The sequence below is a fragment of the Symphalangus syndactylus genome, chromosome 7 (genome assembly GCF_028878055.3).
Source record: "Symphalangus syndactylus isolate Jambi chromosome 7, NHGRI_mSymSyn1-v2.1_pri, whole genome shotgun sequence".
Lineage (NCBI taxonomy): Eukaryota > Metazoa > Chordata > Mammalia > Primates > Hylobatidae > Symphalangus > Symphalangus syndactylus.
The window spans coordinates 105198891-105222083 of record NC_072429.2 but is presented as its reverse complement, the minus strand read 5'-3'; the positions used below and the strand labels follow the sequence as shown (position 1 = coordinate 105222083).

Below are 23193 nucleotides of genomic sequence, written 5' to 3'. Positions count from 1 at the left end.
GAAAAACCAGATAAAGTAGATTAATGATTTCTTGTGAAGCATTCCAATAGAAATTAGCCTCAGTTACCAAAAGTCAAATTAATACCCTCAAAAATTTAAGATGCCCTCAAAGTAACGTTTGACTTTTAATTTATTTTAGAAATAAGAGATGTGTATGATGATACACAAAATTTGTAAACATGGTCTTCAGCTATAAATTACACAGCATTATAACAAATACAACTACTAGAAAGAATAAACTATGTATCTTTTAAGGAATATGTTGAGGGTGGGATAAAAGCTTGTTAAGTTTTCTTCCACCAGAGATCATCACAAAAATTCGTTTTCCTTTCTTTGTTTTTTCTGTTTTGGTTTGGTTTTTGAGACAAGGCCTTGCTCTGTTGCCAAGATTGGAGTTCAGTGGCACCATCTTGGCTCACTGCAGACTCAACCTCTCAAGTGATCTTCCTGTTTCAGCCTCCAGAGTAGCTGAGAGTACAGACACATACCACCATGCCTGGCTACTTTTTGTATTTTTCAGTAAAGATGAGGTCCTGCTGTGTTGCCCAGCTGGTCTTGAACTCCTGGCCTTAAGCAATCCTCCCACTTCAACCTTCCAAAGAGCTGTAATAGCAGGCATGAGCCACTGTGGCTGGCCAAAAATTTGATTATTTATTTTTTTTTGGAGATGGAGTCTTGCTCTGTTGCCTAGCCTGGAGTACAGTGGTGCTATCTCAGCTTGTTGCAACCTCTGCCTCCCAGGTGCAAGCAATTCTCTTGCCTCAATCTCCTGAGTAGTTGGGATTATAGGCACACACCACCACGCCTGGGTAATTTTTGCATTTTTAGTAGAGACAGGGTTTCACCATGTTGGTCAGGCTGGTCTTGAACTCCTGACCTTGTGATCTGCTCGCCTCAGCCTCCCAAAGTGCTGGGATTACAGGCGTGAGCCACCACACCTGGCCTCAAAAATTTGATTTCTAAGTGGAGAAGTTCCCTGTGGATTCAGAGAAGTCATGAAACAGGATAGCCCCAGGGTATTTCCACACCTTAACTTGTAAAGAAAAGTAGAAATGAGTTACAGCAATGTTCTCAGACTACAGGTTTATTTGTTAATGAACCACATTTGAACACAAGTGTCCACCTTGCAGATTTCTAGAGGGTATCAGGGATGGGGAGACAAACCACTTCTCATCACCCTCATATTTTTCACTCTCATTCATCTGCCTGGACTGGAAAAGAAAACTTTCACAAAGCCAATCTCTATTTGATAGCCTAGTAAGAAAGGGCTCTTCTTGCTTCCCTCTGCAGATAGTAGGGTCTGAAAAACATTGTAAGGCCCTGGTCTTGTTACTGTTTCTGTTAATCAGCATGTCCAACCCAGGCGAAATTAAAGTCAACTTGTTTTTAAGGAAGGACATAGCCTGGCTCCACAAACATTTCATTTTTGCCACTGTTCTCCAGGAGGAGCTGCATTTTTCTTGCACTTTAAGAGGAGTAGGAAGATATGATTTGCCATGCCTAGAAATTCTTTCTAAAGCCTCGCAGTATGAATAGTGCTAAGCTGTGAATTAATTAGTATGAATGTCCTTTCATTTCTGCCCCTAACATTTATATTCATGTAGAATCTGATTAAGTGGACATCTAGAGTATACTTAAAAATAAATAACGTCTAAAATAGGCAACAGATGATGGACATGGATGGAAATGATGGTAAAAATGATGACTTGGTAAGTAAGTGAGAGGGTGCATAGGAGACAGTCATGGTAATGAGGCTAGTCGTCTTTTAGCACAAGCTGGAAGTGGTGCATCTGGGGTGCTGTCCTGAGTCATGACCCAGTTAATAATGAGCAGTTCTCAAACTGTGGGCAACAGACAGCATGATTCAGTATCCTGCAGATGGATTCACCTGGCACTGTGAAAATGCTAATGTTTGAATGGACTCTTACAATAAAGCTGTTAAGACCCATGGTACTTTTCACCTCTATATTGTGGTTTGTTTTATAATGATTCAGATTTCACTCTTCTTTGGTATTTCATGCTACATAAAGCCTCTTAAATGACTGCAAACGTATCACTAGTCCATGAGGTTATACTAGAAATAAAATAGGTAAGATGAGTGTGTTTGTCTACTTCACTGTACTCCAAGGCTCTTTAATAATAGGACAGCAGTTGGAGATTATCAAGAGTGCTTTAGCAGTTTCCATTTAATTCCCTGTAAATAAATGGCTCTGTTGGTAGACTCATTAGACATAGGATTTAGAAACACTAGAAGAAGAACTCTCCTTGAATTCCTAATGCCTATTGCCCAAGGTCATATCTAAACTATTCATATTTGTTCTTAAATACTGTGATTTATATTAAATTATCATAATGCTAATATCTGTGTGGTGTATATATATGGTGTATGTGTGTGTGTGTGTGTACATATACATTTTCTACAAGAATTTTGTAACTTAATTTTTCAGATGATACTATCCTTTTTAATATATCTTCTTAAAAAAATGGGATACTTGTGCAGCATGTGCAGGTTTGTTACATAGGTATACGTGTGCCATGGTGGTTTGCTGCACCTATTGACTCGTCCTCTAAGTTCCCGCCCCTCACCCCCCACCCCCAACAAGCCCTGGTGGGTGTTGTTCCCCTCCCTGTGTCCATGTGTTCTCATTGTTTAACTCCCACTTATGAATGAGAACATGTGGTGTTTGGTTTGCTGTTCCTGTGTTAGTTTGCTGAGGATGATGGCTTCCAGCTTCATCCATGTCCCTGCAAAGGACATGATCTCATTCCTTTTTGTGGCTGCATAGTATTCCATGGTGTATATGTACCACATTTTCTTTATCCAGTCTATCATCGATGGACATTTGGGTTGGTTCCATGTCTTTGATATTGTAAATAGTGCTGCAATAAACATATGTGTGCATGAATCTTTATAGTAGAATGATTTATATTCCTTTGGGTATATACCGAGTAATAGGATAGCTGGAACAAATGTTATTTCTGGTTCTAGATCCTTGAGGAATTGCCATACTGTCTTCCACAATGGTTGAACTAATTTACATTCCCACCAACAACAGTGTAAAAGCATTCCTATTTCTCCACAGCCTCATCAGAATCTATTGTTTCTGGATTTTTAATAATCAATTCTGACTGGCATGAGATGGTATCTCATTGTGGTTTTGTTTTGCATTTCTCTGATAATCAGTCATATTGAGCTTTTTTTCATACATTTGTTGACCATGTAAATGTCTTCTTTTGAGAAGTGTCTGTTCGTATTATTTGCCCAGTTTTGATGGGGTTGTTTGTTTTTTTCTTGTAAATATGTTTAAGTTCCTTGTAAATTTTGGATATCAGACCTTTGTCAGATGGCTAGATTTCAAAAATTTTCTCCCATTCTGTAGGTTGCCTGTGAACTCTGATGATAGTTTCTTTTGCTGTGCAGAAGCTCTTTAGCTTAATGAGACCCCATTTGTCAATTTTGGCTTTTGTTGCAATTGCTTTTGGCATTTTTGTCATGAAGTCTTTGCCCGTGCCTATGTCCTGAATGGAATTGCCTTGGAAAGCAAAGAAAAAAGCAGGGGTTGCAATCCTAGTCTCTTATAAAACAGACTTTAAACCAACAAAGATCAAAAAAGACAAAGAAGGGCATTATAAAATGGTAAAGGGAACAATTCAACAAGAAAAGCTAATTATTCTAAATATATATGCACCCAATACAGGAACACCCAGATTTATAAAACAAGTTCTTAGAGACCTACAAAGAGACTTAGACTCCCACACAATAGTAGTAGGAGTCTTTAACACCCCACTGTCAGTATTAGTCAGATCAACGAGACAGAAAATTAACAAGGATATTCAGAACTTGAATTCAGCTCTGGATCAAGTAGACTTAGTAGACATCTACAGAACTCTCTACCCAAAATCAACAGAATATACATTGTTCTCAGCACCACATGGCACTTATTCTAAAATCAACCTCATAGTTGGAAGTAAAAAGATCCTCAGCAAAATGCAAAAAAAAAAACTGAAATTATAATAAACAGTCTCTCAATACAACAGTGCCATGAAATTAGAACTCAGGATTAAGAAACTCACTCAAAACCACAAAATTTCATGGAAATTGAACAACATGTTCCTGAATGACTCCTAAGTAAATAATGAAATTAAGGCAGAAATGAAGTTCTTTGAAACCAATGAGAACAAAGATACAACGTACCAGAATCTCTGGGACACAGTTAAAGCAGTGTTAAGAGGGAAATTTATAGCACCAAATGCCCACATCAGAAAGCTAAAATGATCTCAAATCAATGCCCTAAAGTCACACATAAAAGAGCTAGAGAGGAAAAAGCAAACTAATCCAAAAGCTAGCAGAAGACAAGAAATAACTAAGATCAGAAAAGAATTGAAGGAGATAGAGACATGAAAAACCCTCCAAAAAATCTTAATGCAGGAGGTGTTTTTTTTGAAAAAATTAACAAAATATATAGACCGATAGCTAGACTAAGAAGGAAGAGAAGAATCAAATAGACACAATAAAAAATGATAAAGGGGATATCACAACTGACCCCACAGAAATACAAATTACCATCAGAGAATACTATAAACACTTCTATGCAAATAAACTAGAAAATCTAGAAGAAATGGATAAATTCCTGGACACATACACCCTACCAAGACTAAACCAGGAAGAAGTCGAATCCCTGCATAGATCAGTAATAAGCTATGCAATTGAGGTAGTAATTAATAGCCTACCGACAAAAAAAAGCCCAGGACCAGACGGATTCACAGCTGAATTCTACCAGAGGTACAAAGAGGAGCTGGTACCATTCCTTCTGAAACTATTCCAAATAATTGTAAAGGAGAGACTCTCCCCTAACTCATTTCATGAAGCCAGTACCGTCCTGACACCAAAACCGGGAAGAGACACAAGAAAAAAAGAAAATTTCAGTCCATTATCCCTGATGAATATCGATGTGAAAATTATCAGTAAAATACTGGCAAACTGAATCCAGCAGCACATCAAAAAACTTATCCACCACGATCAAGTATTGGCTTCATCCCTGGGATGCAAGGCTGGTTCAACATATGCAAATCAATAAACGTAATCCATCACATAAACAGAACCAAAGACAAAATCACATGATTATCTCAATAGATGCAGAAAAGGGCTTCGATAAAATTCAACACCACTTCATGGTAAAAATTCTCAAGAAACTAGGTATTTATGGAACATATCTCAAAATAATAAGAGCTACTTATGACAAACACACAGCCAATATCATATTGAATGGGCAACAGCTGGAAGCATTCCCTTTGAAAACCAGTACACAAGGATGCCCTCTCTCACCACTCCTATTCAACATAGTATTGGAAGTTTTGGCCAGGGCAATCAGGCAAGAGAAAGAAATAAAGGCTATTCAAATAGGAAGAGAGGAAGTCAAGTTGTTGCTGTTTGCAGACGACATGACTTTATATTTTGAAAACCCCATAATCTCAGCCCAAAAACTTCTTGAACTGATAAGCAACTTCAGCAAAGTCTCAGGATACAAAATCAATGTGCGAAAATCACAAGCATTCCTTTACACCAACAACTGGCAGGCAGAGAGCCAAATCATGAATCAACTCCCATTCACAATCACTGCAAAGAGAATAAAATACCTAGGAATACAGCTAGCAAGGGATGTGAAGGACCTCTTTAAGGAGAACTACAAACCAGTTCTCAAGGAAGTAAGAGAGGACCCAAACAAATGGAAAAACACTCCATTCTCATGGATAGGAAAAATCAATGTCGTGAAAATGGCCATACTGCCCAAAGTAATTTAGAGATTCAGTACTATTCCCATCAAACTACCATTGACATTCTTCACAGAATTAGAAAAAACTATTTTAAATTTCATATGGAATCAAAGAACCCCATATAGCCAAGAAAATCCTAAGCAAAAAGAGCAAAGCTGGAGGCATCATGCCACCTGACTTCAAACTATACTACAAGGCTACACTGACCAAAATAGCATGGTACTGGTACCATAACACACATATAGACCAATGGACCTGAACAGAGACCTCAGAAATAATAATACCATACATCTACAACCATCTGATCTTCGACAAACCTGACAAAAACAAGCAATGGGGAAAGGATCTATTCAGTGAACAGTGCTGGGAAAACTGGCTAGCCATATGCAGAAAACTGAAACTGGACCCCTTCCTTCACCTTTTACTAAAATTAACCCAAGATGGATTAAAGACTTAAATGTAAAACACAAAACCATAAAAATCCTAGCAGATGATACTATCTTTTTAAAAAACAATGAAAATTTTAAACAGAAGTTTATTTTTTAATTTTATTTTATTTTTAAACAGAAGTTTATAAATCCAAGCTCAGCTATTAAACATTAAGCAATGGCTAATACTAATACTGGGAATATGGTAAGAATGGGGAAGTACCAATTATTTTTATACATTTAACCTGGGAATACACATTGGTGATAAAACACTCCTATCATCTAGGTTAACATGCTATACTGGTATTTTAATTTTAATTTGGTGATGTTTTATATTTCAGTATGTTTTCAAAGACTAAAGCTAACTATTATTTAAAAATCCCAACTGCTGAATAATCTCTTAAATATTATTTTTGAATTTTCTATATCTAAGGATATAATAATTACAAACCAAATCCTATGCCTTCCTGAAAAGAAAAAATGAGAGTGGAAACTGTGGCTAATAATCTATTCAACAGTGGCTTGATATGTTTTAGATGCATGCCTAGGGCTATAGTAAGCTTTAACAATCAAATTTTGATGAGTTGGAAATTATTCTATCACTCAGAACTAGAAAGGAATGGAAGTATCTGTTTTTATTCTTTAACTACATACCAAATAGTTTACCATGTAATAATATACCATATAATTTCTCTACTACTGAAATCAGCAGTACTTTTCTGTATATACAGAAAAAACATCACATTTTCATTAGAGATTGAGCCGATTGTCCTGTGACATTAGGATTGAGGACAAATTGTGCAGTCGTCCATATGGCAGCGCTGAGCACAACTGTCCAGAAAATATTGCACTCTTTTCTTCAAAGCAGAACCTATTAGACCATAGTTTTTTGGGGTAGGGTGTAGGTGTGGGAATAAATCAATAAATTATAAGACTACAATTATCTAGATAACATCCTAGAGTTTCTAAAACTGCTGTCCACCTTGAAAATTACCAATGCAGTCCCACCACTGAGGATCACCACTCAGTTCTCTCTATAATATGAAGCAGACTTTTTTCCATTTAGTTGAAGATGAAATAAAAGGTCAATTAAGTGAAATTTTCTTCATGCCTCCAAATATCAGCCATAGTAAAACCTCATTTATCCAGCAACTTCAGCTATCCAGAATCTAGTCAATGATTTAAAAAACTTGATTTCATTATTATTCTTCAAGTAAGTATTTATTTCGGGTTTCTCATTCATTCAACGAATTTATTGAACCCTTTGGTGAATACTTGGTGGCATGTTGCTAAGTATTAAGGATTCAGTAGTAAGAAAACAAATGCTTTGCTCCATCTCCTAGCAGGTAGCAGGGCAAGATAAAATCCACAATGTTTGCATGTCAAATAAGAAGGTGATTGAGGTGGGGTGGGCAGTGACTTTTAAAAGCCAGCACATGCCTTTAGCTACATGGGAATTCATAACACATAGTGGTTTAGAACCTCCGAATTTAAAACAAAATATCAGAAAAAAAGGAAAGCAAATATCAGGAAAAACACAAATTGAACTAAATTAAAAAGAATGTTAAACTAAAACAGTTGTTTTATTTTGGGCTGCTCTAACAAACTATGATAGACTAGGTGGGTTAAAAAACAAACTTTATTTTTCTCACGGTTCTGGAGGCTACAAATCTGGGATCAGAGTGTGACAGTGTGGTCAGGTTTTTGGCGAGGACTCTCTTCCTTGTTTCCAGAGAGATACCTTCTTGCTATGTCCTCACATGGTAGCGAGAAAGCTCTGGTCTCTTCAACTCCTTGTAAGGGCACTAATCCCATCACCGGGGCTTTACTCTCTTGCTCTAATCTAATCCTTATTGCCTCTCAAAGGCCCCGAACTCCAAATGTCATCTCATTTGGGATTAAGGTTGCAACATATGAATTTTAAAGAGACGCAGAAATTCAGTCCATAGCAATAACAAACACAAATAGAAATACAATTTTTAAAGAAGCAAATATCTTCTGAATATGAACAATTGCAGTAACAACAATACAACTATAATTTTCCATTATTTTGCTCCAGGAGGGTTCTAAGCACCTTTCATGGATTATCTCATTTAATTATCCCAAGAACAGCAATGGGGATGCATCTCTTAATAAACCCAATTCATATGCAGGTGGGGGTTGAGGTACTTAGAGGTTAAGTAACTGGCCCAAGGTCATAAGGCTAGTAAATTATGGGAACCAGAGTAGTGTTAATCTAATTCTACACTTATTGGACAAGCTATATCGTCCTGCACCAACATGTTATGTCTGTATCATAAACATATTGCTCTCATTTATTGAATCCTAACTGTAAGTTGGGCACTGGTAAGTACTTATTAAGTATCATTTGATTTAACGATAAGAACAAATCTGTGAGAACAGCACTACTTTCATCCCCATTTTACAGATGATAAAAGTGAATATCAGAGCAGTTAAATGATTTGCACAGTTCCAAAGCAGGAAACCCAGTGCCATCCAATAGCCATATCATATAAGCCATATACATAATTTTAAATGTTCTGGAAGCCACATTAAAAAATAAGTAACTTTAATTATGTTTTATTTAGTCCAGTATATCCAAAATATTATCATTTCAACCCAGTATAGAAATGATTGAGATATTTTGCATTTTTTTCATATTAAATCTGGGAAATTCAGGGTGTGTTTTCCATTTACAGCATATGTCAATACAAACTAGTGACTCCTGTTTTGGACATTATAACATAGGTAGATATAACCATTTCTCTGGTTTGTGGTGGGCTTCCCAATCTCTTTCTTTATTTAGATGACTCTGGATTTGAATATAATTGGTTGACAATCTAGTCCTTGTGTCCCTACATTGATCTCCTACATTTACCTCTATGCTGATACCCATGGACACAATGAGATCCACACATATTACAAGGTATGTGTGAACAGTCCCTAAAGATCTGCACTGGACATTAGAAGCTGAACGTCTAAAGTGGTTGTTTTTCCTGTTCACATGGCACATCACACATCATATATGCTGCCTTGTGTGTTTATCTTTCTTTTTGCTTACATCTCTCCAGCTAGTGTATAAGCCCCCAAGTAGTTTTCTTTACATCTCTATAGTCCCAGCTTCTAGCACAGTGTCATGCACATATTAGATAATGCATTTTAGGGGATGACAACAAATTCCCAGGAGGAGGCATCTTGCAGCTTCACTGTATCTACCACAGTACCTTGTCATAGATTCTCAATTCGTTTTGACTAAGTGAATGAGTTTTCCTTTATTGGCTAATATGAAAAACTCTATTGCACTCAGCATGAAAACAGCCATTAAGGAGATTATATAAGAGGGTTGTTGGAGATGATCTCAGAAATTTAGAACCCATTTGACATCCCTTATTCACAGGGAGCCAACGTCAAATTGGGATCATGATCCTGGTTTCTTGGTTCCTAATAGTGTACTCTTTCCATTGTTTACATGATTTCTTCCTGCTTATATGCTTCCTAATTTCTCCCAAGGGGAGAGTACTGTCCTCTAAATTGGAGGTCAAAGATAATGAAATAAAGATTGTGAGTTGTTGATAAAGGCCAGTTGCATTGGTGTAAAAGGCAGAAAATAGTGCAGTCTTATAAGGTAAGAAAAATTCCATTCTATGCTAAATATCCTTTATTTTGGAGATATGAAAAGGGACATTTTACTTAATGCAAAGATATCTATGAAATTAGACATGAAGTCATTACATTTTCTTACCTAAAGTTCAGAGTTTCTAGCTTCTAGAAATAGTATTCACCTGTACATTGATAGACTTGCTATTTTAAAAGAGATTAACCACAAGTATGCTGATGCTTTTGAACATCACTTCCTTAATAATTTTTTAACAGAAGTACAAGAGCTTGACAAATAGTCTCACAATGAATTTTAAAAGACAATTATATGGAGATAAAAGACAGCATAAAGGGTAAGAGAAAGTATTTTGGAGGCTTATAAATCTGGATCTGAATCCTGACTATGCCACTTACTGCTATTGTATTGGAGGCACACAGAAAGATTTTTTTGTTTGTTTGTTTTGCTCAGCCAATAGTCACCCCACTTTCTTTTTGGGTAAGGTACAATGTACCACTTCTCTTCTTACCGGGTTTGAGTTGCATTAGGCTGACCTTCCAGCCCCAGGGGGAGCATGTATTTCAGGTCAAGCCAATCAAGGAAAATGACACTCAATTCCAGAAACTGTAGGAACTACGGGGAGAGAGGCATGGCTGGTCTTCTAAGGGTAAGAGAAAGTATTTTGGAGGCTTATAAATCTGGATCTGAATGCTGACTATGCCACTTACTGCTATTGTATTGGAGGCACATAGAAAGATTTTTTTGTTTGTTTGTTTTGCTCAGCCAATAGTCACCCCACTTTCTTTTTGGGTAAGGTACAGTGTACCACTTCTCTTCTTATGGGGTTTGAGTTGCATTAAGCTGACCTTCCTGCCCCAGGGGGAGCATGTATTTCAGGTCAAGCCAATCAAGGAAAATGACACTCAATTCCAGAAACTGTAGGAACTACGGGGAGAGAGGCATGGCTGGTCTTCTAAGGGTAAGAGAAAGTATTTTGGAGGCTTATAAATCTGGATCTGAATGCTGACTATGCCACTTACTGCTATCGTATTGGAGGCACATAGAAAGATTTTTTTGTTTGTTTGTTTTGCTCAGCCAATAGTCACCCCACTTTCTTTTTGGGTAAGGTACAATGTACCACTTCTCTTCTTATGGGGTTTGAGTTGCATTAAGCTGACCTTCCTGCCCCAGGGGGAGCATGTATTTCAGGTCAAGCCAATCAAGGAAAATGACACTCAATTCCAGAAACTGTAGGAACTACGGGGAGAGAGGCATGGCTGGTCTTCTAAGGTTACCAGAGAGGATGTGAGCCTGTAGGTGCTGGAAGCTATTCTGCTACTTCTGCAGGGAAGGCTATGTGTGAAGGTAGCTGACAGAGAGAAACACACAGTAAAGAGATGAAGAGAGGGAGATTATCTCCTTTAGGCTTAGGCATGACTGAAGCCAGCCCCACCACTAGACTTTATATGAACCATTAAACCATTACAACTTAGGTTTTCTGTCACTTGAAATTGTAAGGTCCTGAAGAAAACTTCTCATCTTCATTTTTTTTTAGTAGGCACAAAACACTCATTTTTATTAGGCTGTGGGGAGGAGTAATTGAGCTCATATTCATTAAGCTCTTGGGATAGAGTACAGAAGTGGCTATTTTGATTTTAAAAGGGGCTAGAGAGTGAGGTGATTACAACTTTGGGCTGTTGAGCCAACAAATCTTGTTTGAAACCTGGATATGCTAATTACCAGTAGTGCAAATTTGAATGAGATTACATAACTTCTCAATTCCAGTTTTATATGTAGACTGAGAATAATAATAAATACTTGATAGAAGCCTCGTGCCAACCAGAAATGACATATGCAAGGGTCTAGGTGACTGTATGGCACATAAACAGGAGTCATGAAATGGTAGCTATGGCTTATGCTATTATCAATTTCAATAATTACTAGCTCTAATTTTTTTATGAAGAAAAGCTTATAAACAGTATCTGGTTTTGTTTTTAGGCTAAAAGACATGATTATTTTAAATTTCTCCTTGGAGAGGAAAAAAAAATGTGAAGTGGATTTCAAAAAAGCTAGGGCGACCTTAAATAGTGAAAATGGATGTAGCATCCAGAATGTAAAGCTCTACTTTACTCTTCATCCATCTGACCCACTTTTGATTGCTTAGATCACTTTTGGTCATATTTGTATGACCAACCACATTCAATAAAGTAGTGAGTGATCAGAGCACTGAAGGGTGACGAAATATGTCACACAAAGAATGGTTACTATACCTGAGACTGCTGAGCCTTGAGAAGATAGACGGGCTTTGATAGGGCCACATGCTATGGTGGTGAAGAAGGAATGTTCCGAAACACCAGATAGTAAAGGAAAACTATAGTGAAATAGTATCACTCTTATTTCATGTCAAAATGTACCCACTTTCCACAGTTTGATGGTCACCCCGTCCCATCATGTAGAGAGAGTGTACTGGTTCTTTACATGGGACATAAATTCATATTCACAAGTCCCCGATGTGCTTATAAAGTCACATGAGCATATGAATAACGCAGGCTTTAAATTTTTAAGTGATTAAACAGATGTACTGATTAGTATTGGAAGAGGCACTTGCCTTTCATAGCATCACAGATCCTCACAATTGAGGGTGATTAGGGAGAAGACCTGACTGAATGACTGACAAGCCCAGATTCAAAGGTAATTTTGTTGTTTTCTATGTTCAAGTAGAGACTCTGTCAAGAGCAATAAGGTCGGCAAGTAAGGTGTTGCTGCCAAGGAGAGCTCTTCGAAATCGGCTTTAGGAAACTCCTTATCGAGTCTCCACGTCCCCCTTCCTGTCATGCCAACCTCACCGACCATTCCCTCCCTCACTTCCTCAGCCACACTGGCCTTTGTCTTCCTCCAACACAGCAAACATGTTCCCATACTCAGCACTGTTCACTTGCTGTTCCTTGGACTGCAGAGTCTGTCACCAGATGTCTGCACAGTGATCCCTCATTCAGCTCTTATCTCATCTGTTACCTCCTTAGAGGTGACACCTGCCACCACAGCTAAGGTAGTTCCTCCCCACCCCTACCCATTCATCTTCAGTCATGCCGCCCTGTGTTATATGCTTCATAGCAACAGCCATCTCACCATGGGATGCTCTCTCATTGAAACCTGTTTATTATTATCTCTCTCCTCCACTAACAGTAAGCTCAAAGGAAGTAGAGACCTCAATGATTTTATTCATAATTGTATGCTCAGCATCAGGAATAGCAACTGATTCCTAGCAGGCACTAATTACAGAATTGCTGAATTAATGGACTGTATTTTCCGAATCCATTCAACTTTAACATTAGCTAATTTTTAATTTTTCTTAGCACAGCTAAATGTAGAAGTAAAGTTTAGATTAACCTCTGTCTAAACTGTTACAAATTATAAATTAAGTAAAGTGAACTCAGCTTCTTTGTCTCTCAGAATAATTTGACTACGAGCAAGGAAAAATTATCACCCCTGGAAAAGTAATTTTTTTCTTATCTGTTTTAGTGACATTCATAGCTTCAGAGTCAAAACACATGACATCACCCATAAAGTATGCTGCTTCAGAGCACATAAAAGCTCCTATTCTTTTGGAAATCGTCCGTACTATACTCTAGAATTACAACCCTTAATGAGTTTTTCAATAGTTTCATTTCTTTCTCTTCATCTGTTCAGTTTAATAAAGCTTACAATTCTGTCACAAAATTAGCTTTTTCTTAAACTTTGACAAACAAAATGCAAAACTCTCTGAAAGTTTTCTCTACGATTTAGTGGAAGAGCAGTGTTGCCTATTACCACTGGGGCCACAGTAATTCAAATGATCTTACTGCTATACATGCTCACGCAAACATGCATGCATATAACACCAGAACAAATAATTTAATCATGGGTAACATTACTTTCTAGTTTTTTTAGGAGAAAATATTCACAATTAGGGTATTTTATCAGAAAAGTGTGAGATTTAAAGGATAAACATAACATCAAATTTGTTCTTTTAAAAAAATGTGATATTATGTTTCCCCTCCTAAAATGACTTTCAGATTTTTATGGGAACATTTGCTGGTAGACCAATCATCAAAGCAAAAAATAATTTAAATGCAATCACTGTTATCATGAATTTAACTGTTAAGTGAAAGAAACCAAATGCTTATTCTGTTATACATCTACAAGGAAAAAACAAAGAAGGTAACTATCTTTAAAAGAATGTTCCTTTCAGCATTGCTTAGAAAAGTGAAAAACTATAGTAACTACAATCTAGCAATAGTGAAATGGATCAATAAACTGTGTGGGACAATGAGCCACAGTTAAAATAACTGGACTAGATAGATTAGATATATAGATAAAGAGCTCAATCTGAAACCGCCTTTGCAAAATTGTAACAGAGAATATTATAACAGTAAAAGAAATCAGACCTAATTGACTCTACCTTGCTTCTAACCCTTAAGCTGTCCTTATTCATTCCTGGGCATAGATGGAACTAACTTTCGGAAGGAATTCAGTTCATGGTTTGACTCTGAAACAAAATTGATAACAGCCCTTTCCCAAAAAGACCCACTTCTTGCCTGGGGTCCAATCTGCCTTTGCAGGACTAACAAATTAGCTACAAGATTTGAATTCATGATTTAGTAGTCATGCAGCCTCTGGCTCCAAGAGTCTGAACCTCTCCAAATTGCTCCTGGGGGTAACATCACTAATGTAAAACCTAAGATCAGTGTTTGAGATGTTTTGCTGACCCTGCACTGGATGAATCAGCTGACACCACTCAGACTGATAATCCGGCCCAATCAGTTCTGCCATCAAACCCAGGAACAGAAGACATTATGAAAACCTAACTTCGGCCCCCTATGATTCAATCTCCAACCTGACCAATCAGCACTCCCCACTTCCCAAGCCCCTACCTACCAAATTATGTTTAAAAACTCTGATCCCCAAATGGGGAAACTGATTTGAGCAATAATACAACTCCGGTCTCGCACACAGGCAGCTCTGAGTGAATTACTCTTTCTCCATTGCAATTCCCGTCTTCATAAATCAGTTCTGTCTAGGCAGCAGGTAAGGGAAACCCATTGGGCAGTTATAGATCAATCTCAATATGGACGTACTTTGACATGAGAAAAGCAAATTGCCACAAGACGCATGCAGTATGATAAAGGTTATGTACAGTTTTAAAAGGAAAACACTAGATTCCTATATTTTTTCATTCAACACATATTTTGGGGGCACCTACTTTATGTCAGTCATTGTTCTAGGCCCCAGAACAATAGAATAATAGAAGGTCCCTGACCTTACAAAGTTTATAATCTAACGAGGGAATAGACAGCAAACAGATAAATGCATCCTACATGCATGCATACATACAAACGTATGCAAATTCTACCAGGTAGCGGTAAGTTTTGCAGAAAAAAAATAAGCCTTGGTATGGGTTCATGAAGGTAGTTCAACTATTAATCAGTTGGTACTGCCCATCCCCATTGGGAGGTGACTTTTGAACAAAAAACAAATGCAGGTTGTAAGCAACTCACATGCGACAAGACGGTGGGAGGATAAGCCAAGGGAAAGAATGAGCAAACGCAAAGGCCCAGCGGAGGAAATGTGCTCGGTGTGCTCCCTAAACAGCAAAGAGGCCAGTGCACCAGGAGTGCCTGGAGCACGGCAAGAACAGGAGGGCTGGCACTGCAGCATTGGATGAAATAGGGCCTTGAACATGACAAGGATTAGTGTTATATTTCAGGTATGATGGAGACCGTGGAAGAGTGAGGAGAGGGGAGGATACGTGATCCAATGTTTGTTTTTGAAGGATCAATCTGGCTGCTGGGTGAAGAAGAGATGGAGTAGTGTTGCACTGATGCTGTGAGACAGTAAGCAGAGAACAGTTAGGAAGATGTAGTAATTCTGAGAAAAGATCGGGGATGCACTAGGGAAGTAGCAAGAGCAGGTGAAAAGGGATTGGAGATATATTATATTTTGAAGGCAGAGCCAAGTAGATATTTTATTTGTAGATAAAATTATATGTAGTAAAAGCATAATAATATACAAGTCAAATATATAACAGTGTTGACTTTAGGACAATGAAGAGGGAAATAGAAAAATATATACAAATTCAACCTCCAACTCTAATATTTTATTTATTTAAGAAAAAAACTATGATGTGAACATGTATCATCTTAACATTTGCTACGCTGGGGTTTTAGGTTATCAGATGTTTGCTTTATTACCTTTGTAATATTCTGGTCTTCATATTTTCCCAGAAGAATAATAATCTAAACAGATATAGCGATATTTATGCTTTATTTTCTCTGAGAATCATTTTTCATTAATTCATTCATTAATTCAACAAATACACTGTGAGTGCCTAATCATCCCGGATGCTAGTATAGGTGCTGTTGAAGCTACAAAGAGCAAAATAAAGTCCTCATAGAGTTTATATCCTGGGACAGAAAGAAATCAGATAAACGAATAGATATATAACATAATGCCATTTTGGATTAGGAGATATGAAGAAAAATGAAGCATGATGGCAGAGTTATTTTAAATTGGTTCTAGCTTTGTTTTCTTATGAGAGAAATATAACTCATTCATTTTATTCCTGTAATTCCTATAAATCATAAGTTTAATACAATATCACAGGTACATGGGCAGCTGACAGTTACAGGGAGGAAATTGAGCACAGGCACTGGAGTCAAAAGCCCTGAGTTAGAGTTTTGCAGGTGTTCCAGTTATCCACACCAGTTTAAAACAACAGTTTATCATTATTATTATCTTCATCATCATCATCACCATCATCATTATCATCATTAAATCTCATGAATTTTTAGGTCAGGAATTTAGACTCACATGAGTGGGGACAATTCATCTCTGTTGCATGTTATCAGCTGGGATGGCTCAGAAGTCTATGGGCTACAACCCCTATACGCTGGCTTAGCGTATCTTCAGCATATCTTTATAGGATGGTGGCCTCAGGATAGTTGGACTTCTATGTCAGCTCAGGGCTCCAACAGCAAGTGTCCCTTGGGTTGTGTGTAGAAACTGAAAGGCTTCTTATGATCTAGGCTCAAAAGTCTCAGAACATCAATTCTCCCAAATACTTTTAGTCAAACAAATCACTAAGCCAGCCCAAATTCAAGGGCGGGGAAGAAGAGTTAGACCTTACATCTCAATGAGAGGAGTAGCAAATAATTTACTACAGCAAATCACTTAACTATTCAGAGTTGCATTACTGTAGTCCATAAGATAGACTAAAATGGGTTTGTCCTGTCAGTCTGACCAGGAACTAGCAAGGAGACTGCAAAATTATTTTCCCCTGAGATGAGGAAGGGCCAGGAAATCCTTGAAATCCACTGGTACTAGGGAGTTTAGTATTCATAAGAAGGCTCTATTATTTTCTCCAGCAACTGGAAGACCAATGATAGGAAGATAAACTGAAGTACTGGTTCTAAAATATCCCAAACTCTATGGATCTGTCTTAGTTTTCAAAGTTTTATACCTTCTACAAAATAAGCAGCAGCTTCATTTCAATAGAGGTAGGGCATCATTTTACACCCAGCAGGTGTTTAGGAGAGTGTTAGGTAATGAAGTCTTTATTCTTAGGATTATAAAATCAATGAACTTTTCTTCCTGAGGCAGCTGTTAAAACCAGCTCATTTTGAACATATTAATAAATATTCCTTCTCTTAGCTCTGAAATGAAATCAGATAGGTAAAGAGTATAATCTACATTTGAAGAAAGCACAGGATAAACATAACATTCATTCGATCTGTGCTGTATACAATTGTAGTTTTTAAATGCTAGCTAATTCCATTCCATCATTTCCCTTTTAAGACTATCTAAAAGTCGGCCCATTGGTTTATATAACACATAAAGTTCCTTTCAATTTTTTGTAATGGGCCTTTGGATGATTAAAAAATACATTCATTTTGCAAGGGATTATGACTTTACAAAAAAGACTTAAAGAGAAATAAAGATACCAACCTGTTTTATAAATGAAAGCACTACAGTTCTACACACACACACACACACACAGACACACACACACACAGGCTACAGAAATCCTTCTATTCTTAGTTTCCATGTTAAGGGAACATCAGCCTGTATAACTGTCAATTCAAAAAGAAATTGTTACAGAGATTACTAGAAAATATTTACACTGAGCATGTATAAGTTTTAAATATACTGAATAAAATATTGGAAGATATTCATAAATTTGACCTAAATTTTATAATCATATTTTCTTAGGAAAACTGAGAAACTCAAAATCAGTCTGGAAACAAATCAACCATCCCTGGTGGAAAGAGAAAAAAAAATAACATTTGTATATTTTTCTAATACCCCTCCAAAACTGGGAGAATTCTTAAATCTATATCATACATTATCTGATAAAGTAAGCATTTTTTTTTTTTTTTTTGAGACAGAGTCTTGCTCTGTCGCCCAGGCTGGAGTGCAGTGGCGAGATCTCGGCTCACTGCAACCTCCACCTCCGGGTTCAAACGATTCTCCTGCCTCAGCCTCCTCAAGTAGCTGGGATTACAGACACACACTACCATGCCTGGCTAATTTTTGTATTTTTAGTAGAGACAGGTTTTCGCTATGTTAGCCAAGCTGGTCTTGAACTCCTCACCTCAGGTGACCCGACCACCTCAGCCTCCCAAAGTGCTGGGATTACAGACGTGAGCCACCACACCCGGCCTAAAGTAAGCATTTCTTAAGTGTGTCAGATGCTCTTCTGGGATCTAAAGACAATTAGAAGAAACTGTTAACTCTGGAGGAGCATATGATAGTCCCCGGCAGGCATCCTCCACTCCCTCATTGCAGGCTAGAGGGCAGAGAGTGAGATTGGGGGGCCAACTCAGAGCAGCCACTGTTAACGAATTTCAAGCTGGGGAACCAGTGTGAGCAGATGTGGTCATAGAAAGATCACATAGAGAGAGGAAGAGGCAGAACGGGAGCCCAGGACAATAAAGCCGTGGCTTCCCTGCCTCCGCCAGCTTCGGATCTGAATCCTGACTGTCACATAGCAGTTGAGGTTTTAGACAAGTAGCGTAATGGCTCCAAGCTTCAGTTTCCTGTTCTGTAAAGGGAAGTTTTAAATCTGTGTTTGTGGTTGAGAAGATAAGCATTCGTGTGGGGGTTCCCAGGGTGACCCACGGGCTGGTGTTGCATCAGGCCATGAGTCTCATATATACTGTAACAATGAGATGCTTAATAATGTTGAGATTTTGGTTTTCAATTTCTAACTCTTATATCTTTATTTCCTCAGTACGTGCTAAGTTGTTTTTAATACTTCAAAATCCACTTACACTATCCAGTCATTAGACAGTTTTCCTTAAATGCAATACTCATCATCACTCCAATATATCAAAGTTCTAATCCTATATTCTATGTGCTAAACAGTCTTCAAGCCCAAGTCTAGTGTCATTTACAGTTTGTCACCTAGATGTTTAAAAAAAAAATACATTGACAACTCCAGGCCCATGATTGTGGAATTCCACAGGACAAAGAGTCACATGTCTGCTATGGTAAAAGCTGTAGACCAGTGGCCTCCATATCCATTCCAACCTCTTCCTCGTTTTCCTTTATCTACAACAGAAGTTGCTGAGGGAAATACTTAAACTCCCAGCCTCTCTTGCAGGCAGGGACAGCCATGTAACAAGTCCAGGTCAATGAGAGGTTGGTAAAAGCCTTTTCGGAAAAAACACAGAAGAGCCTTCTGAAAATGTCTACCTTTTACCCAATCCCCTTCTTCCTGTAGAAAATACAGATGAGATGCACCAGGGCACAGCCATCTTGTGACCGTGAGGATGAAAGTCAAATGTCAGGCAGGGATGCTGAGGAAGAACACTGAAGGAGCTCATTTCCTTACAACATCCTTAGGCACCCATGGTATCCCTGTGCTTCCCAGTTCTAGATTTCTTCTTATGTGAGGAAAATAAACCTAGTACTCATGTAAGCCATTGCTTATAACTATGCTTCCAATAGGGTAGCCACCAGCCACCCACAGCAACTAAATTTTAATTTAATTAAAATAAAATAAAATAATTTGTTCCTCACTATTAGGCAGCACAAGTATAGAATATTTCCATGATCATAGAAATTTCTGTTTAAACAGAACTGGAGAAAATTTTGTTAATTTGCATCCATAATTATGAATGCTACAGATGCTAATATTTTCATCACCAAGCTAAAGGCAGAAACATTTCAGCCTCTGTCCCCCAACTAAGACCATGTGCCCCCAGGTATCTGACTGTTTATTCTTAATTGAGATATTACATATTGATTTATCACTAGCATTTCATCTAAGACATTTCTCACACTTTCTTAAGAGGATTTGATTAGCGTGTCAGAACATAGTCTTCACATAGCCCCAAGTAATCAAGTATTTTTCATAGAGATAATGGAAGACTTAAGAAAATTAATATTCCTATGCTAATATTTCAGGAAGAGAGGGTAAACAGCCACAATCACGTCACAATAACAGCAGCTGCCAAGTTAAAGCAACTGACGACAATATACAGTGACAATGTACAGTGACGACAATATACAGTGACGACATTGTACAGTGATGCCCCTAGTGGTGGTTCTTAGCCCTTTGAGAATCTATCAGTCTCTTTTATTCTCTTAAAAATCAATTCACGCCTGTAATCCCAGCACTTTGGGAGGCCGAGGCGGGCGGATCACGAGGTCAGGAGATCGAGACCATCCTGGCTAACACGGTGAAAACCTGTCTCTACTAAAAATACAAAAAAATTAGCCGGACGTGGTGGCGGGCACCTGTAGTCCCAGCTGCCACCTGTAGTCCCAGCTACTCGGGAGGCTGAGGCAGGAGAATGGCATGAACCTGGGAGGCCTGCAGTGAGCCGAGATCGGGCCACTGCACTGCACTCCAGCCTGGGCGACAGAGCAAGACTCCATCTCAAAAAAAAAAAAAAATCAATTCATGAGGAAAGATGAGTCTGAGACCCAGATCATTCACAGCTGCAAGCCTGGTTGTTTGAAGTCTTCCAACAAGCTTCACCCTGCAGTCTTTGATTGGGCTTCAGTGAATACAGTCACGAATCAGTCTACAAAACATGTGCCATAAAGCAGAATGAAAATCAATGGGAGGAAATATCTGATGAGTCCATTTCTTACCATTTTTAACCTAGTAACAGCAGAACAGAAGGAAATGATAATTTCAAAAATATTTCTAACAAATTTCCTGATGCAGTGATTCTAATTTTAGTTCACTTATATACTTCTAAGTCACAAATCGCTGATTATAATAATAGTATCCAATACTTATTGAATGTTTACTACTAGTCAGGCAGCCTTGCAAGTAATGTTCATACACCATACACTTTCATTTAATCCTAAAAAATGTACTGTGAGATAGATACTATCATCATATTAATTTTATAAAGAGACTGAGGCACAAAGAGTTTTAAAAACTTGCCCTAGGTCACACAACTAAGTAGTGAAGCTCAAATTCAAACCCACACAATCTGTATCTAGGGTCTTCACTCTTAATCACTATACACTTTTAAATTGATCATATTCCTACAGAAAGAAGTCGGAAATTACTCAATGACCCAATGGAAAAATATCACTTTCATTCCAGAAGAAATCTAAGACCACACTGAAGCTTTTTCTCCATCACTTATAACTCTACTTCCTGAAGAACAGAAAACAGCTATTATAAATACAAATATTTTTCAAGACATAATTACTATAGATTCAGGCATGATCTTTTAATTAATTGTTTAAAAAAAAAACAAATGTAACAAGGCATCCAAAAGAGGCAAAGTAGAGTGGATATGCCAGAAATTAGAGGCCTTTAGGGGCAAGTATCAATTTTTAAAATAACAATAACAAAAAACTACTTAAGTCTTACCGTGCCAGGTCCTGTTCTAAGTACCTCAGATCAACACATTTTATTCTCATAATAGGTCAGAGGGGGAGCTATTATTATTCCATATAAGGGAGCAGCTGAGGTATAGAGACGGTCACACAGACAGTAAGCAGGAGTCCCAGGCATCTGGTCCCACAGCCCCTCCAGTGTAAGTCAGGGAAAACTGTCTGTCTCTCAGGCCTTTTGTGGTCCAGCCCTTGACTTTGTCTCTGACTTCAGCTCCTATGGCTCTCCCCTTCATTCACTCTGTTGCAGCTCCCTTGCTGTTCCTTACATACCTCCTCTGCAAGAGGTTTGCACTTGCTCTTTCCTCTCTCATTGGAGAGAACCTTCCCTAGCCTCATAAAGTAACAATCCACAACCCCAATCCAATAACCTACCCCATGTTTATTGAATGAATGAATAAACAGACCTGTGTCAACTCCACTTCCTGCATTAGGTGCAGTGATGATACCAAGAACTCACTTCTGCAGAGGTGTCTCTATTTGCTTTCCTTTCCTTCCTAGTCTTTGGCACAGTTTTTAAAGAGTGAGCTAAGAATTCCAAGATAAAAAAACTCACTCTGGAAAACAAAACAGTTCAGAGACAGAAACGCTCCACATAACCATGGTACTGCAGATGGTGTGTCCCTTTTACCATCCTAGACGTTGAAAGAAACAAGACCAATAACGATGCAGACTTACTGATCCCTGGTTCTTTGCTCATTATTTTTATCGTTTTCACTTACTGGCAAAGCTTGTACTTTCACAAAATACATTCTGAGAGAGAAATTATATTCTTTATAAGACTGTATGAAATAAAAGGTAATATTAAAAACTAAATAATCTCTCCAGTTTTTAGTTTTACCACTGGGTGCGTTGGCTCATGCCTATAATCCCAGCACATTGGAAGCTTCAGGAGGGAGAACAGCTTGAGCCCAGAAGTTCCAGACCAGCCTGGGCAACATAGTGAGATCTCATCTCTACAAAAAAAAAAAAAAAAAAGAGGCGGGAGGATCACTTCAGCCCAGGAAGGAGGTCTAGGCTGCAATGAGCCATGGTCACCATGCCACTGCACTCTTACTTTCCTACCTGGGTGATGGGAGTGAAATCCTATCTCAAAAAAAAAAAAAAAAAAAAAAAAAAAAAAAAAAAAAAAAAACACAAACCAAACAAAACAAAAAACCCTGCTAAATATCTACAAATTAGAGTGAAATTCAATACTCAGCTTTCACAGGTTAATCCCAAATTAGTCTTCAATTTATTTTTTTGATCAAGGATGAAAGCAATAGTTTGAAATAGACTAAATAACTTAATCTTGAGGAGAGTTTTAAAAAATACGCCAAATCAGGCCAGGCGTGGTGGCTCACGCCTGTAATCCCAGCACTTTGGGAGGCCGAGGTGGGCGGATCACGAGGTCAGGAGATCGAGACCATCCTGGCTAACACGGTGAAACCCCGTCTCTACTAAAAATACAAAAATTAGCCGCGCGTGGTGGTGGGCGCCTGTAGTCCCAGCTAC

The 23193-nt window shown here is 38.1% G+C and overlaps 1 protein-coding gene across 3 annotated transcripts in view; it reads right to left on the bottom strand.

Moving 5' to 3' along the window:
• The window catches only part of OXR1 (oxidation resistance 1), a 490018-nt gene that overhangs the window by 314066 nt on the left and 152759 nt on the right, over nt 1-23193 (bottom strand). The window lies entirely within an intron of this gene.